Genomic DNA, 26,863 nt, shown 5'->3' on the forward strand with positions numbered 1-26,863 from the left:
GGTCTAGGTAATTTTCAAAGTTCCTTCTTTTGCATTGGGTCCTGGGGCAAATGAATCTGCATATGAGCACTTTAAGGGTGGGCTCTCTTCTTTGGTCCTCCTGGGTGTAATCCTTGTTAGTTTTACATTTTGGGAGCTTATCTCTCCGGTTCAGGATCCAAGGTTCTGGGTGCCTGATGTGGAGTACAAGCCCCTCACCCCTCAGGAAAAAATTCTACTTTTTCAAGGTCCCTCCCAACTGAGAGTCACTGTGCTTGGCATGGGATTTTTGATGAGAGTGTGCTTCTGCATCTCCTACCCTATTGATGTGGTCTTTTTATCCTTTGTTGTGGAGGTGATGTTTATCTCATTTTCAGGACTTTTTCAGAGGAAATTTTCCATATGTAGCTGTTGATTTGTTGTGTCTATCAGAAAAGCTGAGGTCAGAATCTTTCTGTGCTACCATCTTGAACCTCTTCCCCTATCACTTTTTTTTCCCCAATCACGCTCATTTTGAAATAATTTTTGCACCCTATTTATACATTATTTTGTCCAGTATTTTTCTTCTTTTGTATTGTCCTTGTCAGATATTGGAACTAATAGGGTTATGCTAGTCTGATGGCAATGTTTCTTCTTTTTGTATCTATGGAAGGCTGTGTATAATACTGGCTTTATTTCTTTTTTTAAATGTTTTTTTTTTAGAGTTTTCTGGCATAGTTATCTTGGCTTACCTTGTGGAAATAGTTTTGTTTAATTTACAGTTTTAGTTTCTTTAATCATTATAGAATTATTCAGATTTTTTATTTCTTGTGTTTTTTTCTAGCAATTTATTAATTTTTAATAGTCTAATTCTAAGAGAAAATTACCTTTATGTTATTCCCACAAGCTTCCTGTCATCCTGCATCATTTTGCCATTTCCTAGAAGTTAGGTGATGTAAAGACATTACCTTAAAGCTGTCATCTATCGTGGGCATCATCACTCACAGCTGCTAGTCTAGAGATAGATTTAAAATAGATAAGCAATATATTTGGTTATTGGTTTTGTATTTTCTTTTTTGTTCCAAACTCTGGAATTTTTCTGTCCCTCTCTTTTTTCTATAAGTAGGCTTTTATGAGGAATGCCTACAGACAGTTTGGAGTTTTGTTTTCCTCCAGTTCAGAAAAGTTGCTACCCATGATGTTAAGTTAGCGTTAACTTGTGAATGCTTGATATCTAAGGTCTCCATACATGTTAGGAATTTCATGGCTATTGAACAAGCAAGACTTGTCTCCTTGCTGGCATGATGCTCAGGAAACAGAGTGGCAGTGTGCTTGCCTCCTTATAGCAAAGAATCCAAAGAAGGCAAGAAGCCACTCTTGGCGACTTCACAGATACCAGCTTGCTAGACCAGCAATAGGACCCTCTCCAGTCCCTTTTGCCAATGTTTGTGGACTCAGGATGTGCTGAACAAGAGTTTGATTAGAAAAGGAGCCATGTATGTAAGTGATGAATCAATAAATTCTACACCTGAAGCTAATATTACATTGTATGTTAACTAATTGGAATTTAAATAAAAACTTGGAGAAACAAACAGGAAGACAACAAATACCTAAAAAAATAACAATTAAAGTATAAAATATCACTGAATAACTGCAACAAAAGTACTGCTTTGGCAAAAAACAAACAAAAAAACAAAACAAGACAAAGAAAGAAAGAAAGAAAGAAAGAAAGAAAGAAAGAAAGAAAAGAAAAGAGAAGAAAAGGAGCCATGTAGTCATGGAGCAGGGAGGTGCTAGGAGCAGAACGCATTCAATGCCGCAGCTTGGTGGGCTTTAAGACTAGTGAAGAAAGCCCTTCTTCCCTATAGCCCATCGTAGCTGTAAGACACTGTTGAAATGACTTAGTCCAATGCTCTTATTAACAGATGAGGAGACTACTGTCCAGAGACGTGGCATGACTTATCCTTATTTAGGCAGAGAGTGAAGGGGTGTCTAAGACCAGCAGCTCCATCTTCTGGCAACCATGGCTAATTGCTTTCTTCGTCACTTCACTTTGGTCTTTTATTTTCATGTTTAGTAATCTACTCAAATCATTAGCTTTAGGGAGTAGTGCCTCTGTTCCTCATCACGGCAGACTCCCTCTCTTTTGTCCCCTTAACGTTCTTACTCAGGGGAAGAGCCTGACACATTCACTGGGCCATATTTTGTTAGCAATGTGGTCTCCAGGCCTTAATATCAGGAATCATGTCCAATTTCTCTCTTTTGCTCTGTGTGTTGCTTTCATAGGGTAGGAGCTACCAGTAAGCCAGACATTCTCTACCAAGCAGGTGGTTAGGTAGGTACATTCAGGGGCCAATTGCCTACCTAACTCTTTTCAGGGATGATTATGAATACGGATTGACAGTTAGTCTTGGAAAGGAAGGAGGAGGCCCTGGAAAATAAGTGTTACTTAACAAATATTTATTGAGTCCGTACACATGTTAGTTATAGGGATTCTATAGTGAAAACACAAGACAGGGTTCCAGACCTCAGGGAGCTAATCTTCCAGTGGGGAAAAGCTGTAAATTTATATATTTACAGTAAATAAATAAATAAATAAATAAACAAATAAATAAGCAAGATATTACAATTGGTGATGAGTCCTGAAAAATGTATGAAGTGACATAGTAGAGAGTACTTTGGCAGGTGGGTGGGGGTCTAGCTTACACAGGATGACAAGGGAAGGCCTATGTAGGGAGCTTCCATTTATTCTGGACTCACAACATTAGGAAGAGCCAGCCATGAGCACAGTTGAGAGAAAAACATTCTTGGCAGAGAGAACAGAAAATCCAAAATCTGCAACATGGCAAGGAATTTAGATGTTACAGTAATCTCACAGAATGTGGCCAATGTGGGCACAGGATTATGAGTAAGGAAGAGTGACATATAAAATGAGGTTTGAATGAGGGAAGGTGTCCTCAGATCTTATAGGGCATTGTGGGCAATGGTGGGGGAATTGGAGTTTGTTCTAAGGGAATAACAAGATTTTAATTTGGGGGAGGGTGACAAGATCCAATTTATATATTTTAAAAGATCCCATTGACTAATGGAGCCACCACTGTGTGGCAGAGACTGCTAACTATTCCCCAGTAGTCATCTCTCATTTTTACACAGTAATGGAATTTCTCACCGGTTGTGTGGCCACCCAACTAAAGATGACATTCCAGCCTCCCTGGTAATGGGTGTTGCCAAGTGACCAGGTTCTATGCAGTGGAATCTGAGTGGAAATAGCACCTGCAGCTTTGGGGGGTGTTTCTGTTTAAAGGAAGGTTCATGGCTTCCCTTTCCTCTTCTTCCTTCCAAGGGATTGGATGTGGACCTGAGCCTGGGAGCTGCCCTTGAAATGGAAGCTATGTGATGAAGATAGCAGAACCAGAGGTGGACAGACTAATGAGGTGAGGTACCTCACCAACCTCACCAACCCTTCCCACCCCTAGGTGACTGACCTGGATGTTTTCGTGGGTGAGCAATGAACATCTACTTTGCTTAATATTTATTAAAATGGGTCTCTATTAACTGGTGAGCACTCCAGTATCCTAGCAGATATGCCTGATCACAGGGGAAGATGGCCTGGGGTACAGTGAGGGCAGAGGGAACTCAGACTCTCCCAGGCATCTAAGGGAGACCCTCAAGAACTATTATCATTTTCACCATGGTGGTCACTGTCAACGTTATTCCCCTCAATATGTGACTTGGAATTTTGTAGGCACTTGGTAAACATTTTGTAAAAAGTTAAGGAATCACCTCTGTTCCCATTCCTGATGTAACTGGAATATTGAAGACACAACTTGATGGGGTATCAATATAAAAAGGTTATATTTTCTCCAAATAGAGAATATTGATTTAAGTAGGGTGAACTTAGTGATTCTTTTTCTTTAGCTTTAGGACCTAGTTCTGTGGTAACAGGGAAAGTCTTTATCAGCAGCCTATTAAATTATTATTGCCATAGTAGTATCACAGTCATTAATGATATCAGCCCCATCTTTATAGTCATTAAAATTGTCACTGTTACCATCACTACCACCACCACTGACATTCCCACTATTACCACAGCCCCATAACCGTGGCCATCTTCACAATCATCACCACTACAAACACCATTATTTTCTCCAGTGTCATTTTGATCACCATCTGTAACAGGTAGTAGTGCTAGCTACTCTAACAAATAGACCACAAAGTGTATGATAGATCAAACACAATAGAAGTTTATTTTTCATTTATATAATTTTCTGGAGCAGGTGTTCTTATTGGCAGGAGACTTCTTCCACACAATGATTTAGAACGGAGGGACTCGATTTCTGCATGTAGCCAAAGGAAGGGGAAGGATGTGGGTGGCCATACCTGCTCCTTTAAAGCCTTGGGCTGGAAAATGCATACTTCAGTCCTGCTCACATTTCATTGACTGGAACACCGTCATATGGCTGTGCCTGAGCACCACGAGACTGGGATGTGCAGTATAGCTGCAAAATGCAGCAGTTTTTGAGCAAGTGGAAGCAGTCTCTGCCAGGCCATCCTTGCAAGCAGTTTAGTGCATTTTTTTCTGCTTCCAGCCTGTGCTAAGCCCTTTCTGTTCTATAACATCAGGACAATATGAGATTTCTATGATCAAAAGCCTTATGAACTAAGTCAGTAGCAATACAAGGCATCATATGTTGGGTTTGATTATTATTCTGGATTGTCAGTATTGTAATTGTTCAGAGTATGCTGAGGTGGTTGAGTTGTATCTTGGAAAAGTGGGTAGAATTTCTTTGCTTCGAGGAAAAGTGGAGTTTAAAGTAGGGAGGGCGCTGTATGCAGAAAAGTGGCTTGGGCCTGAATGGGCTCAGCTTGAGCAGAGGAGACGGGCCTAGCTGGAGGAAGTGAGTATTGAGGATGGGGAAGAGTAAGCTTTGAGCAACTGGGTGGAGCAAAAATGCCAGAGGCCTTTTGTCTATATACCTTTTCAGATCTCTTCAGATGCATAATAAAGTTCTTTGGTTGCAAGCAACAGAAATCTACTTTGAACGAAACAAGGAAGCAAACAAACCCTTCCCAAATCCCAAAGTAGATTGGAAGAGTGAAGGAGCATTCTGGAGAAGTAAAGGGGGCACTAGAGGCCAGCTCCTAGGTTTTGGCAGCTGATGGTGGTAGAACCCGAGCCACTGCCAGTAACAACACCCAGCTTCTGTATTTGTCCTCTCAAAATTCATACACTAGGGACAGAGCCTTGCACAGCCTTTCTTGGGTCAGGTGTCTTCTGGATCAATCTGCTGTGGTTGGGAAGCTGTTTTACTAGATAGTGCTCTGCCCTCACCTGGCTCCAAGAAGTGTGTCTTACCAAGGACACAGTATGGGGGGCATCAGAGCAGTGGAAGGAAGGTTGTCATCTGCTTTGGAGGTAGTTATTTCTATGTTCAAATCCTAGCTTCTTCAGTGACCAAGGCAGACAGAAGAGTGGTCTAGCTTCTGAGCCTCAATATTCTTACCTGTAAAATGGATATGAAAGAATAGAAACCATCTGAGGATCAAATGTGAAAATGCATGTAGGGGGCTCCCCATGGTTTTATTTCTTCCTGCTTCTGGTACTCAGCATGTCTGTAGTGATGAGGAGGCAGGGTGACCTGGGAGGAGCAGAGGAAAGCTGAAGAGTCTCAGCTAAGGCTTTCCCTAGCAAGTGATTTCCCCACTGGGCCTGCCTGCAGCCTTGCAGTACAGGAAGGGGTGCTGGCCTCTGGCCAGGGATGGGACTTGGGGGCCTGCTCTGCAGGGTGCTAGCCATGTTTACAGAAGCTCTGATAGCATCAAGTCTGTGAGCTGTGATGGAGAGGGAAATGTAATTTTCAATTAAGAGTCCTTGCTCATTCCTGCTTACATTACAATCTAATTAAATTTCAGTCAAACGTGGCACAGTGCTGCCAGGGGGAGGGCAGGGAGGCGGACAGTGGCTCCTCCTCCTCTAGATGTGAGTTTGCCTCAATCCTGAGTGGTCCGAGCTTCCCACCCCTTGGCCTCCCTCAGGACTGTCTGGAGCCAGTGTCCTTACTCAGTAGGCCCAGCTGGCCTCCAAAGGTCATGTGGAGCCACACAAACACAGCGACAGTAGCTCAAAGCTCCCCTGACCCTGAGAATTAAATTAAAATGGCTACTGATGTCAGAACACTCAGCCAGTTGGGGATGCTCTCTCCACTAGCCATTTCCCCAAGAAAACGAGGTGGTGCAGGCATGGGAAAGCCAGTTAGTTTTTGATCAGCTCCCCAGAGGGAGATCCTGGGAGCCCCTCTCTCCCTCTTCTCCCTAGACTTTTAGCTAGCAAGGCTTGGGCTCTGGGCAGATCGCCCAAAAGCTCCTTTAAAGCAGACAAAGTCATGTGTATGGTGGAGGTGGAAGGGAGGGGATGAGGAGAGACCTGCCTTTGAAAGGCATGTCCATAGGCTCCTGGAGGCTGGCTAGGGCTGAGAAGAGCTGCCCCCAGCTCCTTCCATTCTCAGCAGCAGGAGTGATTTCACATACTCACCAGGAGCCACAGGCTGTTGGAAACAGAAGCAGTTACTTGAGAGTGACCTTGGGTACGTCTTTCATATACAGGGGGAGATATTGAGGCCAGAGCAGGCCTGACTTCTGGCTGGTCTCAGAAGTCAAGGGCAAAGCAAGACTCTCGCTCCTGGATGCCTCCTGACCTTCCTTCTGCTGTCCTCTGGCTAAAGTCCCATCTTTCTCCTTTGCTCTCAGTGGAGACAGAGCAGTGCCTCTCCCATTTGGGAATAACAGACTATTTTTTTGATGACAGGGTTGATGACAAGAAACATGCTGAAAAACATGTTTCAGGTTTTCTCTTGCACTTTAAATGGTGCAGCGGCTTCTTTCCCTCTTACTGCATCCTTGTTGGAGATGGGGGTTGCTGGGCCCTTCTCTCCACAACCCCCATGTTTCCTCTTCAACTTCCTCTCCTGTCTGAGCTGTGGAGAGGTCACAGAGCTGCCCCAAGGACAGACTGGGTGGGGCGGGGGCAGATTCACCTCTATTGTGCAGTGTGTTGTGTGTCTGTGGACAAGCCCTTCTTTTCCCTCTCTGGAACCCAGCTTTTTTATTGCTAGCATGGAAGGGGTGTTGGACTAGACCAACCAGCACCTCTGGACATTTCCTGCATCATGACTCACTTTGCTCATTCATGAAGCAATTCTCTGTAGACTCTCCTAAAAAAAACCCTATAGCACCTCATTTTGTTTGGGTTTAAGGGTTCATGGACTCCCTGAAATTATCCAGTGAAAGATCTATGACTTGAAGGTTGATGGTTCTGAACTTCTGTGGTTTTCAGATTGCCTGAGACAGGGCAGATAGCGTTCACATCCATCTCATTAGGACCCTGCAGGGATCTGCCCTCACCCCCAGTTATCCCACTCTCTCAGCACTAAATACTTTCTTTGGAGTGGGAATTCTGGCTCTTTGCTGTGGGGCTTTGTTAGGTGACCTGATGGTGGTGTCTGGAGTCCACCTCAAGTTATTGAGCTGTCCCACCACTGTAGCACAGGGTTCAGCCTTTCTCCCAGGTGAATTTTCTCCTCCCTAGTGGAGATTCAGAGTGGCTGGGTGCCTGCATCATCCCCTCCACCTCCCATTTTCTTCCCACCAGGGTTCTGGCCAAGATAAGCTGAACACCAAGAGCTGAGTCAGGTCGAGCAAAGTGCCCGTGTCACAGAAGACTATGATGGTTCTTCCTTCTGACTCTTTGGAGCTAGGTCTTGGGACCCATCTGACCCTGTCCTGCCCTCTCTGAAAGCACGGGGCAGGGCTGGGGGCCTGGGCTGCCCACAGGTAATTGCAGGGGTTCTGCCTCTTGGTAAAAGTCACCCATCAGGAGACACTGTCCTGCTGGAGAGGTGGGAACAAGTAGAGCTGATTGGGAGAGGCTTTCTTTTCTCATTTCCCATAACATCTCTGGAAGCTACTTCCAGGGCCATGACCCCTACTATTGTCAAGAGATTGAACCAGAGCAAGCTGTATGGGACACAGCTTTAGCTACAAGGGTGCCTTGGGCTGGCTCAGGACTGGCGCTTACCTGGGAGGGACACTCGTGAACCACATAGCCCCCCTCTGGGGGAAAAACTGCTTGAGTTTGGGTCCAGAAGGGAGGGAGTAAGATCAAATGTGGTGGAGAAGGAGTACTGAGGTTCTGGCTTGGGGGACAAGAGTGTACCCCAGAAGATGGGCTTCTTTACATTAAGTAGATTCAGTAGCTGTAAGCTGTGGAATTGGGGTTCACACAGCCCTGACTGTAAGTCTTAACTCTGCTACTCACAGCTAGCTGCTGGTGACCTTAGCAAAGCTTGTGCCCTCTCTGGGACTTAGTAGGAAGGCCATGCTTACTTCGCAGGGTTGTTGTAGGAATTAAAGTATTTGTAAAGCAGTGACATGTGGATAACTGCTCTATAAATGTCTGTTATTATTACTTGATGGGTCAGGACAAAAGGTTTAGGAGTGAGGCCTCTTAATCTCAAGTCAGCCAGGTAGGCAGGTAGGAGTACTTACATCTCTAAATGTTATAGTCAACAGAGGGAAAGAGAGTACTTTAAAAAGCATCTGGAAGGAAGCGAAAGCTGGGATTCAGATATATGTATACCCATGTTCCTAACAGATTATATATAATAGCCAAAAGCTTGAAGCAAGCCAGATGTCCATCAATGGATAAATAGATAAACAAAATGTGGTGAACCCATTCAGCCTGAGAAAGGAGGGAAGCTTTCACACGTGTACAATATGGATGAACTTTGAAGACGTTATGCTAAGTGGAATAAGCCAGTCACAAAAGGGCAAATACTGTAGGATTCCACTTATGAGGCATCTAGAGTGCCTCATACAGGCACTGCATAGAGACAGAGAGTGGAAAGGTGGGTGCCAGGGGGCTGGGGGAGGGGCTGGGGAGTTACTGTTTTAATGGGAGGGGAGTTTCAGTGTGGGCAGATGAAGAGTTCTGGAGATGAATGATGGTGATGGTTGCACAGCATTATGAATATACTAGGTACCACTCAAATGTGCTACTGAAAAGGGTTCACATGGTAAATTGTACGTTAGGTATACTTTATCACAGTAAAAGAAATCCAGAATTTTCGCTGGGGGGCAGCATTCCCTGTGGGAAGAAGGGCAGGGGCTGACTGAGCCCTCAGCCTCCTGAATCCCACTCTTTTTCCCTGACTGTCCCCACCGGGCCGTGTGGGGTATCATCCTGGCATGGGAAAGGCCACTGTCTGTTGGCCAAACCCCAATTGACAGGCTTTCAGATTGATGGCGGTCCCTCCACCGCCAGTCACGCTTTCCATCTCCCCAGTTTATCAGGAAAAGGCTTCCCGCTGTTCTCTCAAATCCCACTGGCAGCCCTAGTGAGCACAAGGAGCTTGCTGGTCTGGCAGCTGGGGCTGCTACAGCCGCAGGCCCCTGCCTCCCAGCGAAGTGTTCCTGGCAGGGGGAGGCCTCTAGGGTGGGCTGCCCGTCCAGCACGAGGGAAGGCAGATGGCAGCCTGGAGGCGGGCTGGGCAGGGAGCTCTGCGCAGTGCCGGCTCTGCTCAGCAAGGGGGCGATAGAACCCCACTTTTGGCTCTGTGGCCGTGGAGGGCAAGGCAGCCAAGTGCTGGCAAGCTGTGGGGGAGGGAGGCTTGTCAGCGCTGCCAAATTCCCCACACGGCTTGGACACGGCTTCGGAGAGGGGGCGGTCCAGACGTGGGGGCGGTCCAGACGTGAGCTGTATGTGACCTTTGTCATCCATGCTTTTGTTTTGGGCACCTGTTTGCTCTGTAACAAACCACCCTGATACGCAGTGGCTTAAAACAGCCCTTGTATTATTTCACAGTTTTGTGAGTTCGTCTGGTTCACCTGGCGTCGGCTGGCTTCGCCGGCTGGGACATTTAAGATGTGGCACATCCCTTGGCCTGCAGTTGGTGCCGGTTGTCCGCTGGGAGTGCAAGTGCGGCTGTTGACTGGAGTTCGCGTCCCTATGTGGCCAGTCCAGGTGGCTGCCCTCCCAGAGGGAGCCTCTGCAGACCCGTGTTCTGAGAATGAAGAAGTTCCTGCTTTCTCTCCACTTCCTGGGCAGGCACAGCCTTACTGCTGCTGACTTCCAGTTGCATAGTCTCAGGGCCAGTCTGGGTTCAAGGGGAGGAAGACCAATGAGAGTGAGGAAGAATACCTGGCCTTAGTACTTGATGACCCTAGGCCTCAGTCTACTCTTGTCAAATGGAGCCATATACTGTAGTAAGAATTACCACTTGCTTTAAGACTTTAACAAACCTTTAAAGTCCACAGAGAGTCTTAGGAGCAGACAGCAGGCTGATGGAGCAGCTGAGGCACCAAGGGCAGAGAAGGCTGGGGGGCTGTTGTTCAGTGGGCTAGTAGTTGGCTAGAGGAGACTTACTTTTGCCAGAGAAGGGAACACATTATCGAAAGCTTACTATATACCAGGTCATGTACTCTACCATCATTTTCTCTAATCCTCAAAATAGCCCTGTGAGAGGATAAAATTGCCCTCATTTGGTAGATGATAAAACTGAGATTTTGCTAGTGAGTTGTAGGATTCAGCCAGCTAGCGTGGCAGAAAGGTAGTCTCTGAACCCAAAGGTGTCTTTGTCTCTGGAACTGTACCATGCTCCCCAGACAACAAAATCATGCTTTGTTTGCAGCTCAAAAATCTTCAGACAAGAAGGACAGGATGACTCTGATGTCCAAGGGGATTTTCAGAGCCATTTATGGCAGGGAGTGGAAGTAAGCAGGGAGCTGGCTGTCCAGGGAGCTTCAGGAAGGAAGGAAGCCAAGTTGACAGTGTGTCCTGGCTAGAGCAGCCTCAGCAGGGGCGAAGCTCCTGAGAGTCAGAAGGGAGAACCTGAAGCCATGAGCAACTCTGGGTCCTACCAGGCAATGGAGGAAGATGGATGTTTTATCATTAGTTAGGAGGCAGAAAGAGGGTGCTGAGAACAAACTGAAGGAACTTGTAGGCAGTAGGATAGAACCTGGGAACTTGGAGATAAAAGCCATCCATCCATCCATCCATCCATCCATCCATCCATCCATTTATCCACTCATGAATTCATTACTGCTTTCAACATCTGAGTCTCTATTATGTGTCTGGCTCTCTTTTGTTTATATAATTAAGACGCAGTCCCAGCTCTTGGGAAGCTCAGGTTACCCTGGGGCCGGCAGACTTATCACTAGGGAATGGCATTACTGTGTTGATACTGGGATGAGGTGCACAGAGGAGCAGTTATGGGAGACCAGAGGAAGGACAGAAGACTTTGCAAACCAGAGACCCAGTGTGGAAGGCAGGGGAACCAAGGTGTATCTGATCTGGGCCTGATTGTGAAGAGGGTGGACCCCAGGCCCAGGAGCTCAGCTTCTGAGACTGAGAGAGCAGCTGTATTTGAAGAGGGGGTGTGTTTCCTCATAGTGACTGGGATGCATAGTGACTGAGATCCCAGAGCCTGTGACATCCCAGAGGAGGCTGTCTGACTTCCCTCCCTCCAGGGGGGACTGGATATGAGGAAGACAGCACCGAATTTGCCACATCAGGGATTTCAGTTCATCTTAAGACATAAGTTGAAAGAGAAGGTTTTCTCCTCTTGATGTGAAAGGAAGATACTTTTATTATGTTGGGAGCATCTATGATACAGACATAGCAGACTGTTTTGATCTTGCAATAGAACTGGTTTATCCTTGCCCTTTACACTAAAATTGTTCTTTATTTGGGCAAGTGAACCTTGCGTAGGACCATTGCCCGGAGCAAGGGGACGGGGCATTGCCATAGCAGAAGTGGAGAACCAAAAATTCAATTCCCAGGTATGAGGTTTTGGAAGAAATAGGAAGAAATTTGATCAGACAGACACATTTTCTTCCCAAGTCCCATTGCCAAGAGACAACCTGTGCTGTCAATTTCATGGTTCTGGATGTTTTCTGTGTGTAGGTATTTTTCATAGGACTGTCTACCTGGATGTGTAATATCTCCTCTTGCTCTTTTCTCTTTGTTTAACATTGTAAGTTTTTTTTTTTTTTTTGTCATCATGTAATCCTTGTGTTCACTTTGTGATGTAGATAATATTTCCTCCATTCTATTGAGGAAAAATTAAGTCTCAAAAAGGTTACATAATCTGTCCAAGATCCAGTGAATCACAGAATTGAGACTCAAATTCAGGTCTCTGATGCTAAGCCTGAACTCTTTCTGTTTGCTGAGCTGCTTTGTGTAGGAATTGAGACACTTTCATTGGTCTGGTATTTGGAGGCAGATGGATAGAGGTTTGAACCCTCAGGGACTCTTGCTGTGCTCATATCCTGGGGTTGCAAGGGACCAGATATTGATTGATTCCCTGTGTATTTTAAGTGATTCATGGTAAATGGGGTGCTGTTCCTGTGGTTCCAACTTAGCTTGGGAATGTGGTAGCCATTACACCCAGGCTGCCCAGCAGGATTCTTTTTTTGCCTCCGTGTTTGGTTAACATACCTGGTTCTCTAGCCTTCTCCAGAACACAGAGATTGGTGTGTGCCCCATACCTGGCCAATCAGAGCACCCCAATTTCCTTGGCTTTATTGATTTTTTCAAGAATATTAAAGTAGTCCATTTGACCAATTAGAGTCTTTCCCCAGGATTTTTCTTCTGTTGACAGTGGAAAGACTGTCTTTTACCTTAGAGTCACAGTGCCTTTGGAGTCACAGTGCTGGAAGAATGGGACTCTGGGCTGCCAGAAGCATCTTCCCATCTTATGGAGGAAGCCCATTTGTTGGAGAGGAAGCTTAAATAGAGGGCCAGGAGATGTCAAGAGAGCTTACTAAGGACATGATTTGCAGTTGTGTGGAATGCCAGCTACCCTGTTTCCACCCATCCTTGTCAGTCATATAAGTGAGACCATTTGTGGCCATCATAATTATGCCACGAAAAATATCAGAGAAAGTTGTGAGGTTTTTTTTTGTTGTTGTTGTTGTTAAATATATAGGATCCCAAATATAAGGTCAGATTAACAAGAAAGAAGAAAGAACACTGAAAATAGTAATATGTGGCTAAATATAAAAGAATGCTTTAAATTTTTTTGTAGAGCGCCTGAGTGGCTCAGTCGGTTAAGCGTCCAACTTTGGCTTAGGTCATGATCTCACGGTTCATGAGTTCAAGCCCCAGGTCAGGCTCTGTGCTGACAGCTCAGAGCCTGGAGCCTGCTTCGGATTCTGTGTCTCCTTCTCTGTCCCTCCCCCACTTGCACTCTGCCTCTCTCTCTCTCTCACAAAAATAAACAAAAAAATTTAAAAAAATAAATGATTTTCTTGTAAAGGATTATTGACTGTTTAAAATGATAATGAAAATATTTGATGGGCTTAATAATATATTTAGAATTAAAACATGACAATAAAAGCACAAAGGGCCGAATGGGAGAATAACTGGAACTGTACTGTTATAAAGTTTTTATATTTTGTATGAATGCAATAATGTTAATTCAAGATGGACTGCTATAAATTGAGGATGCCTATTGTAATCTCTGGAGAAACCACTTGAAATTACAAAGAATTATAGCTAGAATCCAACAGAGCAGATAAAATGAAAGATACAAAATTACTTGAATAATCTAAAAGAAAGCGGGGAAAGTAGAACACAGAAATAAAGTATTAAAGAACAGATGGAAAAAATAGAAAACAAAAACAAGATTGTGGAATTAAACCTAGCCATGTCAGTAATTACATTAAATGAAAATGACCTATAAATTTGCATGTGTTCTCTGTTGCTGAAAAAACAAATTACCCCTAAACACCAAGGCTTAAAATAAATATTTATTTTTTTCACACTTTCAGCAGATTAAGAATTCAGGAGACTCTTGGCTGGGTGATCATGGTTCAGGATCTCTCATGAAATGACAATCATAATGTTGGCAGTGACTGCAGAGATCTGAAAACTTGATTGGGGTGGGGGATCTGTTCCAAGATTGTTTACTCACGTGGCAGTTGGCAGGAGACCTTTCCCTCACATGGGCTTTATATGCTGCTTGGGTGCCCTTATGATATGGCATCTAACTTCCCCCAGAGGGAGAAGAAATTCATGTGAGAGAGCAAGGAAAATGCTGCTGTGCTCTTTAGGACCTAGTCTTGTAAGTTGTAAACTCGCTTCTGTGTTACTCTGCATGTTAGAAATGAGTCACTGCATCCAGCCTACACTCAATTGAAGGGAATTTCCCTACACCTCCTAAAGGGAGAAATATCAAAACACTTGTGGACATGTGTTTTTATTTATTTATTTATTTATTTTTATTTTTTATTTATTTTTATTTTTGAGACAGAGAGAGACAAAGCATGAACGGGGGAGGGTCAGAGAGAGGGAGACACAGAATCCGAAATAGGCTCCAGGCTCTGAGCTGTCAGCACAGAGCCCGACGCGGGGCTTGAACTCACGGACCGCGAGATCATGACCTGAGCCCAAGTCGGCCGCTTAACGGACTGAACCACCCAGGCGCCCCTGGACATGTGTTTTTGGTCATTGTTTACTGTAGTAAAATATATTCAACATGATGTTTACCATTTTCATCATTTTTAAGCGTACAATTCAGTGGCATTAGATACTTTCACAATGTAGTGCAGCCATCATCAATATCCATTTCCAGATTTTTTCCATCATTCCAAACAGATGTTATGTGTCCAGTAAACAATAATCCCTCATCCCTCTCCCCACTGAGGCCCTGGTTACCTCTATGCTACTTATGTCTCTATGAATGTTATTTTGTGTTGGGCTTATCTTGCTTAGCATGATGTTTAAGGTTCATCCATGTTGTAGCGAGCATCAGAATTTTATTCCTTTTAAGGCTGAAATACTACTCCACTATTTGTATATAGTACATTTTTGGTAATTCAGTCATTCACAATGGACACTTGCATTGTTTTCACCTTTTAGCTATTCTGAATAATGCAGCTGTGAACATTGATGTACAAGTTTCTGTTTGAATGCCTATTTTTTGTTCTTCTGGGTCTATATCTGAAAGTGGAATTCCTGGCTCATGTGATAATTCTATTTTTAACTTTTTCAGGAACAAACTGTTGTCACAGAAGCAGCACCATTTTATATTCCCACTAACAGTGAACAAGGGTTGTAATTTCTCCATACCTTTGCCAACATTTGTTATTTTTTGTTCTTTGTGGTAGTAGACATCCTAGTGGGTGTGAAGTGTGTCCCGTTATGGTTTTGATTTAAATTTCAGTAATAACTAGTGAGGTTGAACATTTTTTCATATGCTCATGAATATTTGTATATTCTTTGGAGAAATATCTATTCAAGTCCTTTGCCCATTTTGGAATTGGGTTGTTTGTATTGTTGAATTGTACACATTGTTTATATATTCTGGATGGCAATCCCTTAAGCAATATATGGTTTTCAAATATTTTCTTCAATCCTGTAGGTTGTTATTTTTGTCAGTTGATAGTCTCTTTTGATGTACAAAAGATTTTAATTTTGGTGAGGTCCTCTTAGTCTAGTTTTAGTTTTGTTGTCTGTGCCTTTGATGTCATATTCAAGAAATCATTGCCAAATTCAACATGAAGATTTTGCCCTATGCTGTGTTCTAAACATTTCATAGGTTTAGCTATTATATGTCTAGGTTTTTGACCCATTTTGAATTAACTTTTGTGTATGGTCTAAGGTAAAAGACAAACTTCATTCATTTGCTTGCAGATATCCAGTTTCCCCAGCACCATTTGTTGAAAAGATTGCTCACTCCCTCTTAACTGGCCTTTGCGCTCTAGTCAAAAATCAAATGATCACATATGTAAAGGCTGATTTCTGCGTTCTGTATTCTATTCCATCGGTCTTTATGTCTGTCCTTATGCTAGTATTATGCTGTTTTGATTACTCTAGGTTTATAGTATGTTTTGAAATCAGGAAGTATGAGTTCTCCAATTTTGTTCTTTTTCAAGATCATTTTGGTGATTCATAGTCTCTGGAGATTTACACATGAATGTTTACATGGGTTTTCCTATCTTGGCAAAAAAAAAAAAAAAAAGAAATACCGTTGGAGTGTTTGCAGGTATTTCATTGAATCTTTATATCACTTTTGGTAGTTTTGAAATCATAACAAAGGATGTAAACAAAGGATGGCTTTTCATTTATTTATCTCTTCTTTAAGTTTGTTCAGCAATATTTTGTAGTTTTACTACACCAGTCTTTGCTTTCTTGTTTAAATAATAATTTTGTTATTTTTGATGCTTTGTAAGTGGAATTTGTTATTTCTATTTTGAATTGTTTATTTACAGATATAAATTTCATTTTTAACACTGCTTTCACTGCATCCCACATGCTTTGACATATTATGTTTTAATTTTCATATATATTAAGGTATTTTCTAATTTTCTTTGTGATTTCTCATTCCACTCATTGTTTTTTTTTCAGAAGATGTTTAAAAATTTCCACATAATTGTGAGTTTTTCAATTTTTTCTTTGTTATTGCTTTCTAGTTTCATTCCATTGTGATTAAAGAGATATTTTCTATAATTTTAATCTTTAAAATTTATTGACAATTATTTTGTGGTGGGCATTAAGGAGGGCACTTTTTGGGATGAGCACTGGGTGTCATATGTAAGAGATGAATCACTGGGTTCTACTCCTGAAGCTAAGACTACACTATATGTTAACTAACTTGAATTTAAATAAATTAAAAAAATTGTTTTGTGGCCTAATATATGGTCTAGTCTGGAGAGTGTGCTATATGCACTTGAGAAAAATTTGTATTCTGCTCTTTTTGTGTGGAATGTTCTATAGATGTCTTTTAGGTCTAATTGGTTTATGGCATTGTTCAAGTTGTTGCATTTCCTTGATGACTATTCTTTATTGATATGGTTTATTGTTCTATCCATTCTTTAAGTCGGTATTGAAGTCTCCAACTATTATTGCAGAACTATTTTCCCCTTCAATTCTGTCAGTGTTTGCTTCATATTTTGGGGGCTCTGATGTTTGTGCATATGTTTATCATTGTTATATATTCTTCATGAATATATATGTATATATATTTATCAATATGTAATGTCTTTCTTTGTCTCTTGCAACATTGTTTGACTTAATGTCTATTTTGTCTGATGTTAGTATAGCCACCTTACTCTCTTCAGGTTACTATTTGCATGGAATATCTTTTTCCATTCTTTCACTTTCAATGTACTTGTATCTGGAAGTCTAAAGTGAGTCTCTTGTAGATAGCATTTAGGCATATCACATAATAAAATCTTTTCTGCCTTTTGATTGGAGATTTAATCCATTTGCATTTAAAATAAGTACTGATAAGGAAAAACTTACTTGGGTCCTTTCATTAATTTGTTTTCTTTATGTCTATTGGTGATTTTGTCCCTCATTTCCTTCCTTACCGCCTTATTTTTGGGGTGTTTAGTTAATTTTTTTGTAGTGACATATTTTGATTCCTTTTTCATTTCCTTTTGTATATATTTTATTGATACTTTCTTTGTGGATACCATGGTGATTACATATAATATCTAACTTTATAACTAACTTATAAACTTATAACTCAACTTCAATTGAATATAAAAACTCCCATCCCAACAGATTCCATCTGTTTTCTTTATGTTATTAATGTTACAAATTACATCTTTAAAGATTATGTGCCTAATATCTGGTTTATTATATTTTTACATATTAATCTTTTTTATTGAATATATTTTACATATTGTGTAAATTTAAGGTGTACAATGTGTTGCTTTGATATATATTGTCATTTGATTGCTATTGTAGCAACATTTATTATATTACATAATTATAATACAATATTGTTTTCTATATTCATTATATTGTGCATTAGATGACTATGGCTTACTGCTCATTGCAAATTTGTACCATTAAACAACATAAATTTTTATCTCCCATCATTTTGTAGCCACCATTTTACTTTTTTTTTAAGTTAAAATTTTTAGATTCTACATATAAGTGATATCATATAATACTTATCTTTGTCTGCCTGTCTTATCTCACTTAGCATAATGTGTTCAAGGTCCATCCATGTTTCAAATAGGATATTTTTCTTTCTTATGGCTGAATAATGTTCCATTGTGTATATATCACATCTTTTTTTATCCATTCTTCTGTTGATGGGAATTTAGGTTGTTTTCATATCTTGGCTATTATGAATAATGCTGCAATAAACATGGGAGTGCATATATCTTGTTGAAATACTGTTCTCATTTCCTTTGGGCATATACTTAGTGGTGGAATTTCTGGGTCATATGGTAGATCAATTTTTAAGTTTTAAGGGAAGTCTATCTATGTTGTTTTCCATAGTGGTTGGACCATTGACATGTCATTAACAGTGTATAAGTGTTCCCTTTTCACCACATCCTCACCTATTGCCACTTCTTGTGATTTTGATGAGAGACATTCTAATGGGTGTGAGATGATATCTCATTGTGGTTTTGATTTGCATTTCCCTAATGACTAATAATGTTGACTATCTTTTCATATGCCTGTTGGCCATTTTGATATCTTATTCAGAAAAATATCTACTTAGTTCTGCTACCCATTTTTAATTGGATTTTTTGGTCTGTTTTTAAGTTGTATCAGTTCTTTGTATATTTTAAATATTAACTTCTTATCAGATATATGATTTACAAACTTTTTTTTCCCATTCTTTAGGTTGCCTTTTCACTTGATTAATTGTTCCTTTTGAGGTGTAGAAGCTTTTGATAGTTCCATTTGCTGATTTTTGCTTTTGTTGATTTTGTTTCTGGCATCATGCCAAAATTACCATTGTCAAGATCAATATTGAGGAATCTCATCTCTAAGTTTTCTTCCAGGAGTTTTATGGCATCCAGTCTTATGTTTAAGTTTTGATCTACTTTGAGTTAATTTTTGTGAGATGATCTTAATTTTTTTCCATCGAGTATAATGTTAGCTGTGGGTTTCTTGTATATGGCTTTTATAATGCTGAAGTGTGTTCCTTCCATATCTAATCTGTCAAGGGCTTTTATTATGAAACAATGTTTTATTTTGTCAAATGTTTTTTCTACATCTATTGAGATGATCATGACATTTTAATCTTTTATTTAATTGATGTGATGTATTACACTTAATTGATTTGCATATGTTGAACCATCCTTGCATTCCAGGGACAAATCTCACTTGGTAGGTGTATAATCTTTTCAATGTGTTCTTGACTTTTATTTGCTAATAGTTTGTTGAGAATTCTTGCATCTGTATTCATCAGGATACTGTCTATCCTTATCTGGTTTTGGTATCAAGATAATGCTGGCCTTGTAATATTAATTTGCAAGTGTTTCCTATATTTTGGAAGAGTTTAAAGAGTATTAGTGTTAATTCTTCTTTAAGTGTTTGGTAGAATTCACCAGTGAAACATCTGGTCCTGAAGTTTCCTTTCTTTCAGATAACTTATTCTGCCTTTAATCTGATCTTGTCTATTTTCTTTCTTTCTTTCTTTCTTTCTTTCTTTCTTTCTTTCTTTCATATGAAATTTATTGTCAAATTGGTTTCCATACCCAGTGCTCATCCAAAAAGGTGCCCTCCTCAATCAATGCCCATCACACACTTTCTTTTCTTTCTTTTAAAGAACCCTGAGATGAAGAGGGCTGTCAGCATGGAACCGGATGTGGGGCTCCACCCTATGACCCTGGGGTCATGACCTGAGCCAAAATCAAGAGCTGGATGCTCAATTAACTGAGCCACCCAGGAGCCCCTGATCTTATCTATTTTCAATGCTTTCTAATGCATTATTATGTCATTTATTGATTTCTTCAGCTCCAGAATTTTTTAAATGATTTTAATCTTCTTGGTAAAGTATTCCTTCTGTACATCAATTTTACTCCTGAGTTCATTGAATTGTTTTTTTGAGTTTTCTTGTAGCTTACTGAATGTCTTCATAATAGCTATTTTGAATCCTCTATCAGTTAGGTTGTGATATTCTGTATCTCTGAGTTCAGTTGCTGGATAATTGTCATTTTCTTTTCATGATACTGTATTATAATGATTTTTTAATAGTTTCTGATGAAATGTGCCTCTGCCTCCACATGTGAAATAGCAAGTACCTTTCTTTATTGAGGTAAAGTTTTGTTTGCTTTGATTCTAGTTGAACAGGTTGGCAATTAGAAGTCTTTGTTTTGTTCTCCAGCAGGTGGCGCTACAGAATAAATTTTTGGTTTCTTTTACAGGAACTGAGCCTTACATTTAGGAGAGAGGGGGTAAAACAAACAAAAAAAGCTGGCGGCAGACCTGGGGCAGTGTGCCAAGCATCTGGGGCTTTGGGTGTGCCCAAAGCTTAGTAAGAGGATCCTGGGGAGGTCCTGAATGGACCTCTTGCTGAACTTACACGGAGCAGATAGCAGGAAATGTGTTCTTTCAGATCTTTGTCATCCTTCTTTCCTCAGTCCCCCGCCCCCAGTAGAGGTTTCTCCCCAGGAATCTGGGTGCAGCTGAGTGGAACCCTCTAGCTATAGTCTGTGGGGCCAGGCAGACTCCCACTCATTACTTTCACCCTTCATTCCTTTGCCAGAGGGGTCATCAGTGTCACTGATGCCACTGCCACTGCTGGTGCCACCACTGTGAATCAAAGGATTCACTCCACCATGATGCCATGATGCCTCTCTTCTTTAATTTGTCTTTTAAATCCTGTAGAAAATAAAAAGTGGAGCTACAAACCAAAATTACAATAATATGACAAGTTACTATTTAGTGTGTTGTATTTATTTCAATGTAAAGGACTCCCTTTGGCTTTTCTTGAAGAGAAGGTCTAGTGATTATGACCTTTCTCAACACTTGTTTATTTGGCATGCCTTAATTTCTCCCTCACGTTTGAAGGAAAGTTTTGGTGGATATAGAATTCTTGGCTCACAGGTTTGTTTATTTATCTTTTCCCAGCTCTTTAAATATATCATCCTACTACCCTCTGGCCTTGAAAATTTGTAATGGAAAATTGATATAACATTGAGAATACATTGTATATCATGAGTCATTTCTCTTTTCCTGCTTGCAAAATTCTCTGTGTCTTTTGACAGTTTGATTATGTGTCTCAATGTGGGCAACTTCAGATTACTTTGAATTTGGTCAGCTTCTTAGATTTGTAGAATCATGTCTTTCATCAAATTTTGGAAGTTTTGGCTTTTGTTTTTTAAAGAATAATATTTATGCCCCCTTCTTGCTTTTTTCCCTTTCTGGGGTTCTTTTTATGTATATGTTGATCTGCTTAATGGTGTTCCATAAATCCTTAATTTCTTCTCACTTTTTAAAACATTCTCTTTTCTGTCTGCTCCTCATTCTTGATAATTTCAATTACTGTATCTTCAAATTTGCTGATTCTCTATTTGCCTCCTTAAATCTGCCATTGAAGCCCTCTAGTGATTTTTTTTATTTCAACTATTGCACTTTTCATCATCTCCAGAATTTCTACTTGGTTTCTTCTTATAATCTCTCTTTCTGTTGATATTGTAATTTGTTTATATATTATTTTCATGATTTCCTTCCGTTATTTCTGTTTTTGTTTAGCTCCTTAGGCATATGTAATAGTTGTTTTAAAGCTTTTGTGTCTTTTCCTTTCCTATCATTTGTTCTTTTTTTTTTCTCAATTTGTTTTGAGTCTTTGTTTGTTTTGAGTCTTTTCCAAACTACCTTTGTAGACTATTCCTTTTCAAGTGTGATAACTGAAATCTTCCTTCTTTAGCTTGGTTCCAGTGATGTTTTGACAGAGATTTCCTTGAACACTATGAGCTGAAATAAGCAAACAAAAACATGGTAAATCCTTGAAAGAGAGAACAACTACATCTCTCAGTATTTGCAGATAGGCTCTCTGCTAAGCGCTTTTTCCCCTTTAGATAAGCCTTCTCTGAGCCTAGAGATCAGCCCCAGGTGAAAGCTTAAGGCTTTCTCAGGTCTTTTCTGAGTATCCCTCTTTTTTCATATGTGTCTATATACCTTGCTGTTTTTGAATGTCCTAATTTCCTAAAGAGTCTTACCCAGCTTTGTCTCTCGGCCTTTGATGGTCTCTTGTATGTCTCTATCTATAATCTTTTGCCCAAGGAGTGTGCATTTGTAATTCCCTTACTGCTTTTTCTACCAGCATTCTGAATTCTGCAGGACAGAGATGAGAACCGCATATCAGTCTTTTAGGTATCCTGTAGTCCTGGTGCAACAGATAAACAGTAATTTATAAGTAAGCTTTTCTTTGCTTCTTCTGGTCTGAGGTAGGTGAGGGCAAGCTGGGTCCTGCTAATGAAGACAAAGACTGCTCTCACTCCAGGGAGGGAGTAGGGTAAAGTTGAATAAAAAAAAATCACAAAACTTTTCTACCATTTTGAAAACATTTCCCGACTCATCCAATTGGGAATTTGCTTAGTTTCTCTAAACCTTTTACTGTTCTACAGAGTTCAGATGAAGTTGGATCAGATGGTTTCAAATTTATTTTTTCTTTCTTTTGATGTTCCTCTTGGAGCTATGAGAGCTTGGGGCTTCTGAGTCTGCCACTTTGCTGATGTCCCACCTGTGAACATATTTTAAAATAATTAAAATTCTGTGATTGAAAGACTATTGAGGGGGACCTGGGTGGCTCAGTCAGTTAAGCATCCAGCTCTTGATTTAGGCCCAGGTCATGATCTCACTCACGGTTTGTGAGATCAAGCCCTATGTCAGGCTCCCTGCTGACAGCGTGGAGCCTGTTTGGGATTCTCTCTCTCTCCCTTTCTTTTGACCTCTCCCCTGCTTGCACTTTCTTTATCTCTCAAGATAAATGAATAAACTTAAAAAAAAAGACTGTTGAAATAAGAATTAACTGTATGCATTTTAAAGAGACACACTTTAAACATAACAAATGAGATGTTTAAAGTAAAAAGATGACAAAATACATACCACGTAAACATTAAGAAAGTTGGAATGGCTATATTAATATCAAAATACATTAATGACAAGAATATTACCAAATTTAAGGTGGGATATTATAAATGATAAAAGGGCCAGTTCTTTAAGATGACACAATAATCCTAAATATATGGAAACAATAATATATTTTCAAAATATATGAAGCAAAAATTGACAGAACCAAAAGAAGAAATATGCAAATACACTATCATAATGAAAGTCACACACACCCCTCTCTCAATAACTGATAAAGCAGACACTAGGCATAAGTACATATGATACAAATAACCTGAGTAACAAATTTGGTCTAATTAACATGTATAAAGCATTTCATCCAACAACTGTAGAATAAATTTCAAGAACTGTGTCAAATATGAAGGTTTTTAGATTTTGTCCTACTTGTATGCTAACAAGATTGTTTTGCACCATTTCATGGTTGCTAGTGAAGGCAAGAGACTCCTGGGTCTGAGACAAGGAACTTTATTACTCACAGTACCACAGACATCCAGAGCTTCAGGTTGGCATCAGTTTCTTTTGCTTCCCAACTCCTACTGGGGTGATGCAGTCTGGCCCAGGTGAATGTCATACATGTAGTGGGTTTGCATTACAGCTGAGAAGCCTTGAAAAGTCTTTATTCACAGGGTGAAAGCAAACATGCCCAACTTTTGCCCCAGAGGGAGACATTATCTTTATTATAGTGGGCAGCAAACTAACCTGCCCTTTGCTCCAGATAGGCACATTATCTCCATCTTCAAAGGCTGTTTCCTATTTAAGCATCCTTAAAAAGATTAAAAAAGGCCATCAGTATTTCTGCTCACAAGACACACAGAACAGGAGTGATCCATGGAATATTGTCTCCTATCAATAAACACTCTGTTTAAGTGCACATGAAACACTTACTGAAATAGATCATACGCTGGGCCATCGCAAGTCTGAATAAAGCCTAAAGGACTGAAACCATACAGAGTTTTTTCTCTGACCACAATGATATTAAAATCAAAATAAAAAGTAAAACACTTAGAAAAATCACAAAATATTTGGAAATTAAGCAGCACACTTCTTTTGTGTGTGTGTGTGTGTTATTTTTTTCATATTTTTATTTAAATTCTAGTTAGTTAACATATAGTGTAATATTGGTTTCAGGAGTAGAACCCAGTGATTCATTATTTACATCACATACATACATACAATACCCAGTGCTCATCAGAACAAGTGCCCTCTTTAATACACACACTCATTTAGCCCACACCTCACCCACCTCTTCCATCAATGCTCATTTTGTTCTCTATCTTTAAGAGTCTTTTAAAGTTTGTTTCCTTCTTTTTTCCCTCCTTCCCATATGTTCATATGTTTTGCTTAAATTCCACATATGAGTGAAATCAGCACACTTCTAAATAAATCGTCAATCAAAGAAGAAATCACATGGGAATTAGATACTTCTTTGAACAAAAAGAAGTAGTAACCTGGGTGGCTTAGTTAGTTAAGGATCCAACTCTTGATAGGGGCTCAGGTCTTGATCTCATGGCCATGAGATAGAGCTCCACATGGGGCCCCACTCAGTGTGGAGCCTGCTCCCAAGCAGGGAGAGGATTTTCTCTCTCCCTCTATCTCAGCTCCCCCCCTGCTTTCAGTCTGTCTTTCAAAATAAACTTAAAAAAAGTAAATGCAATATACAATATATTGGTGGGGTTATAAAGATGTATGTTTATTGCTCTAAGTGTATATATAAGAATGGAAGACAGCTTTAAATTCAATGATCTGAGGTTTCACCTCACGAAGTTATAAAGCAGAAGAAATAATGAAACACAAAGAAGTTAGAAGAAAATAATGAATTTAAGAGAAGAATAGAAAATAGGTAAATAGATAAAATCAACAAGGCCAAAGTTGATTCTTTGACAAGATTAATAAAACTGATAAAATCTGCCATAAAAAACAACTCCAGGCTTAGATAAGGAAAGACTTTATTTGAAAAGATTATTGCAAGAGGGGAAATGGGATATTGCAATAAGAAGAATGATCATGAAATTTGCAAGTGTCTCAGAGGTTAAGCAGAGAAGACTTTTCTTTTATAGTGAGGAGTAAACAAGGCTAGAAAGAACTGGTGTGTAAGAGTGAACAGGATGAAAGGTGGAGTAATTGGACAATAGTTCAGAGGATGTTTTACCTTAAGGTCAGCCTACTCTTGCAAAGGGCCATTAAGGAGAAGTTGTATGATGGCTCAGGGTGAGGATTAAAATGCAGGGGATTCAGGGAAGGAGAGAAGCTTAACTGAAATTTAACAAGCATTTTGTTCAGTTAATCAATGGGGGCAAGATTGCTTAGTCATTTGTAAAGCAAAGATTGGAGATTTGAAGGATATGTGAGAAGCATCTGTAAATTTTATCTGAGTCATATGGGGAAAAATGCTTCTTTGCAGTAAGCTTCCCAAAAAAGGGTTGGGAGATTTCTTAATTTTATTTTAATTTTTTTTGAAGTTTATTTATTTTTGACAGAGAGAGAGAGAGAGAGAGACAGAGCACGAGTGGGGGAGGGGCAGAGAGAGAGGGAGGCACAGAATCCGAAGCAGGCTCCAGGCTTTGAGCTATCAGCACAGAGCCCGACGCGGGGCTTGAACTCACAGACCGTGAGATCATGACCTGAGCTGAAGTTAGAAGCCCAACCGACTGAGTCACCCAGGCGCCCCAGGGTTGGGGGATTTCTTAATGGTCACTGCTTTCCAAGAGCACAAAACTCAGGTTAAATTTAGCATCATCAATTTATAGGAATGTTGATCAAGTAAAAACAGAGTAAAGGGGTTTACAACATCAAGAATAAAAAAGAGGGTATCACTACAGATACCTACAGACTTTTAGGGATTTTTTTCTTTGATTCTAATTTATGTTTTTTAAATGCATAGACGTATATCCTTTTATCTTTTAAAATGATTTTTAATTTAATTTTTAATTTAATTTTTAAGTGATTTTTAATAGGTAACATAATGTTATATTAGTTTCAGGTGTGCAACATAATGATTCAACAATTTTATGTGTTTCTCAGTGGTTATCACTGAGGCCCCTTTATTTCACTCATCTCCCCACCAACCTCCCCTCTGGCAACTACCAGTTTCTTCTCTATATTTAAGACTCTGTTTTTTCATTTGTCTTTTGTTTTCTTTGTTTATTTGTTTGTTCTTAAATTCCACATATGACTAAAATCATATGAGATGTATTATTACTATTAACAACTTCATGCTAATAATTTGACAATTTAAAGGAAATAGATTTCTTGAAAGATACATTTTTTTAAACTAACACAAGAAAAAAATAGAAAATCTGAATTGTACAGTAAATGTCAACAAAATAAAAGTCATACTTTAATACCTTTACAGTTTTTAAAACTCCAGGCCCAGATGGTTTTATTGGTGAATCTTTCCTAACATTCTAGGAAGAAAAAAAAAACCCAGTTGTTCACAATTTTTTCCCCAGAGATAAAATAAAGGGAAACAACTCCCAATTTCTTTTATGGGGTCAGCATAAGCTTAATGCCAAAATCTGGCAAGGACTTTAGGAGGGAGAGAGAGAGAGAGAGAGAGAGAGGAAGGAAGAGAAAAAAGAGAAAATGAGAACAGGTAAAGAAAGAAAAAAGGAAGAAATTATAGAGTAATGGATAAAAATGCAAAAATCCTAACAAAATATGAGCAAATCAGATTGACCAATATTTAAGATGGGTAATAAAACATGACCAAGTGAGGTTTATTCTAGGAATGTCAGGTTGGTTTAACATCTCTAATTCTATATACTTCACTACATTAATGAAACATAGGAAATAAACCATATGATCATTTTAAAAGATTTAGAAAACACAGTTTATAAAAGTCAACACCTATTTATGATAAGTCTTCTCAGCAAAGTATGAATAGAAAAGAACTTTCTGAATTTGATGGAGTATCTATGACATATCTACAGCTAACATAATTCTTAATGGTAAAACATTGAATGATTTTTCTTTTAGATTAGAAGCTATGTAAGTATGCCTAGTCTTATAACTTTTATTCAA

General features: G+C 39.9%; 1 long non-coding RNA gene across 1 annotated transcript in view; it reads left to right on the forward strand.

Moving 5' to 3' along the window:
* Positions 1-3,220: 3,220 nt before the first annotated feature.
* The window catches only part of LOC122227848, a 34,198-nt gene continuing 10,555 nt past the window's right edge, over positions 3,221-26,863 (forward strand). Inside the window, exon 1 of the long non-coding RNA XR_006206242.1 lies at positions 3,221-3,392. This is a non-coding gene — a long non-coding RNA (uncharacterized LOC122227848). The remainder of the gene's footprint in view (positions 3,393-26,863) is intronic.

Source organism: Panthera leo, chromosome C1, assembly GCF_018350215.1.
Source record: "Panthera leo isolate Ple1 chromosome C1, P.leo_Ple1_pat1.1, whole genome shotgun sequence".
Taxonomy (NCBI): Eukaryota; Metazoa; Chordata; class Mammalia; order Carnivora; family Felidae; genus Panthera; species Panthera leo.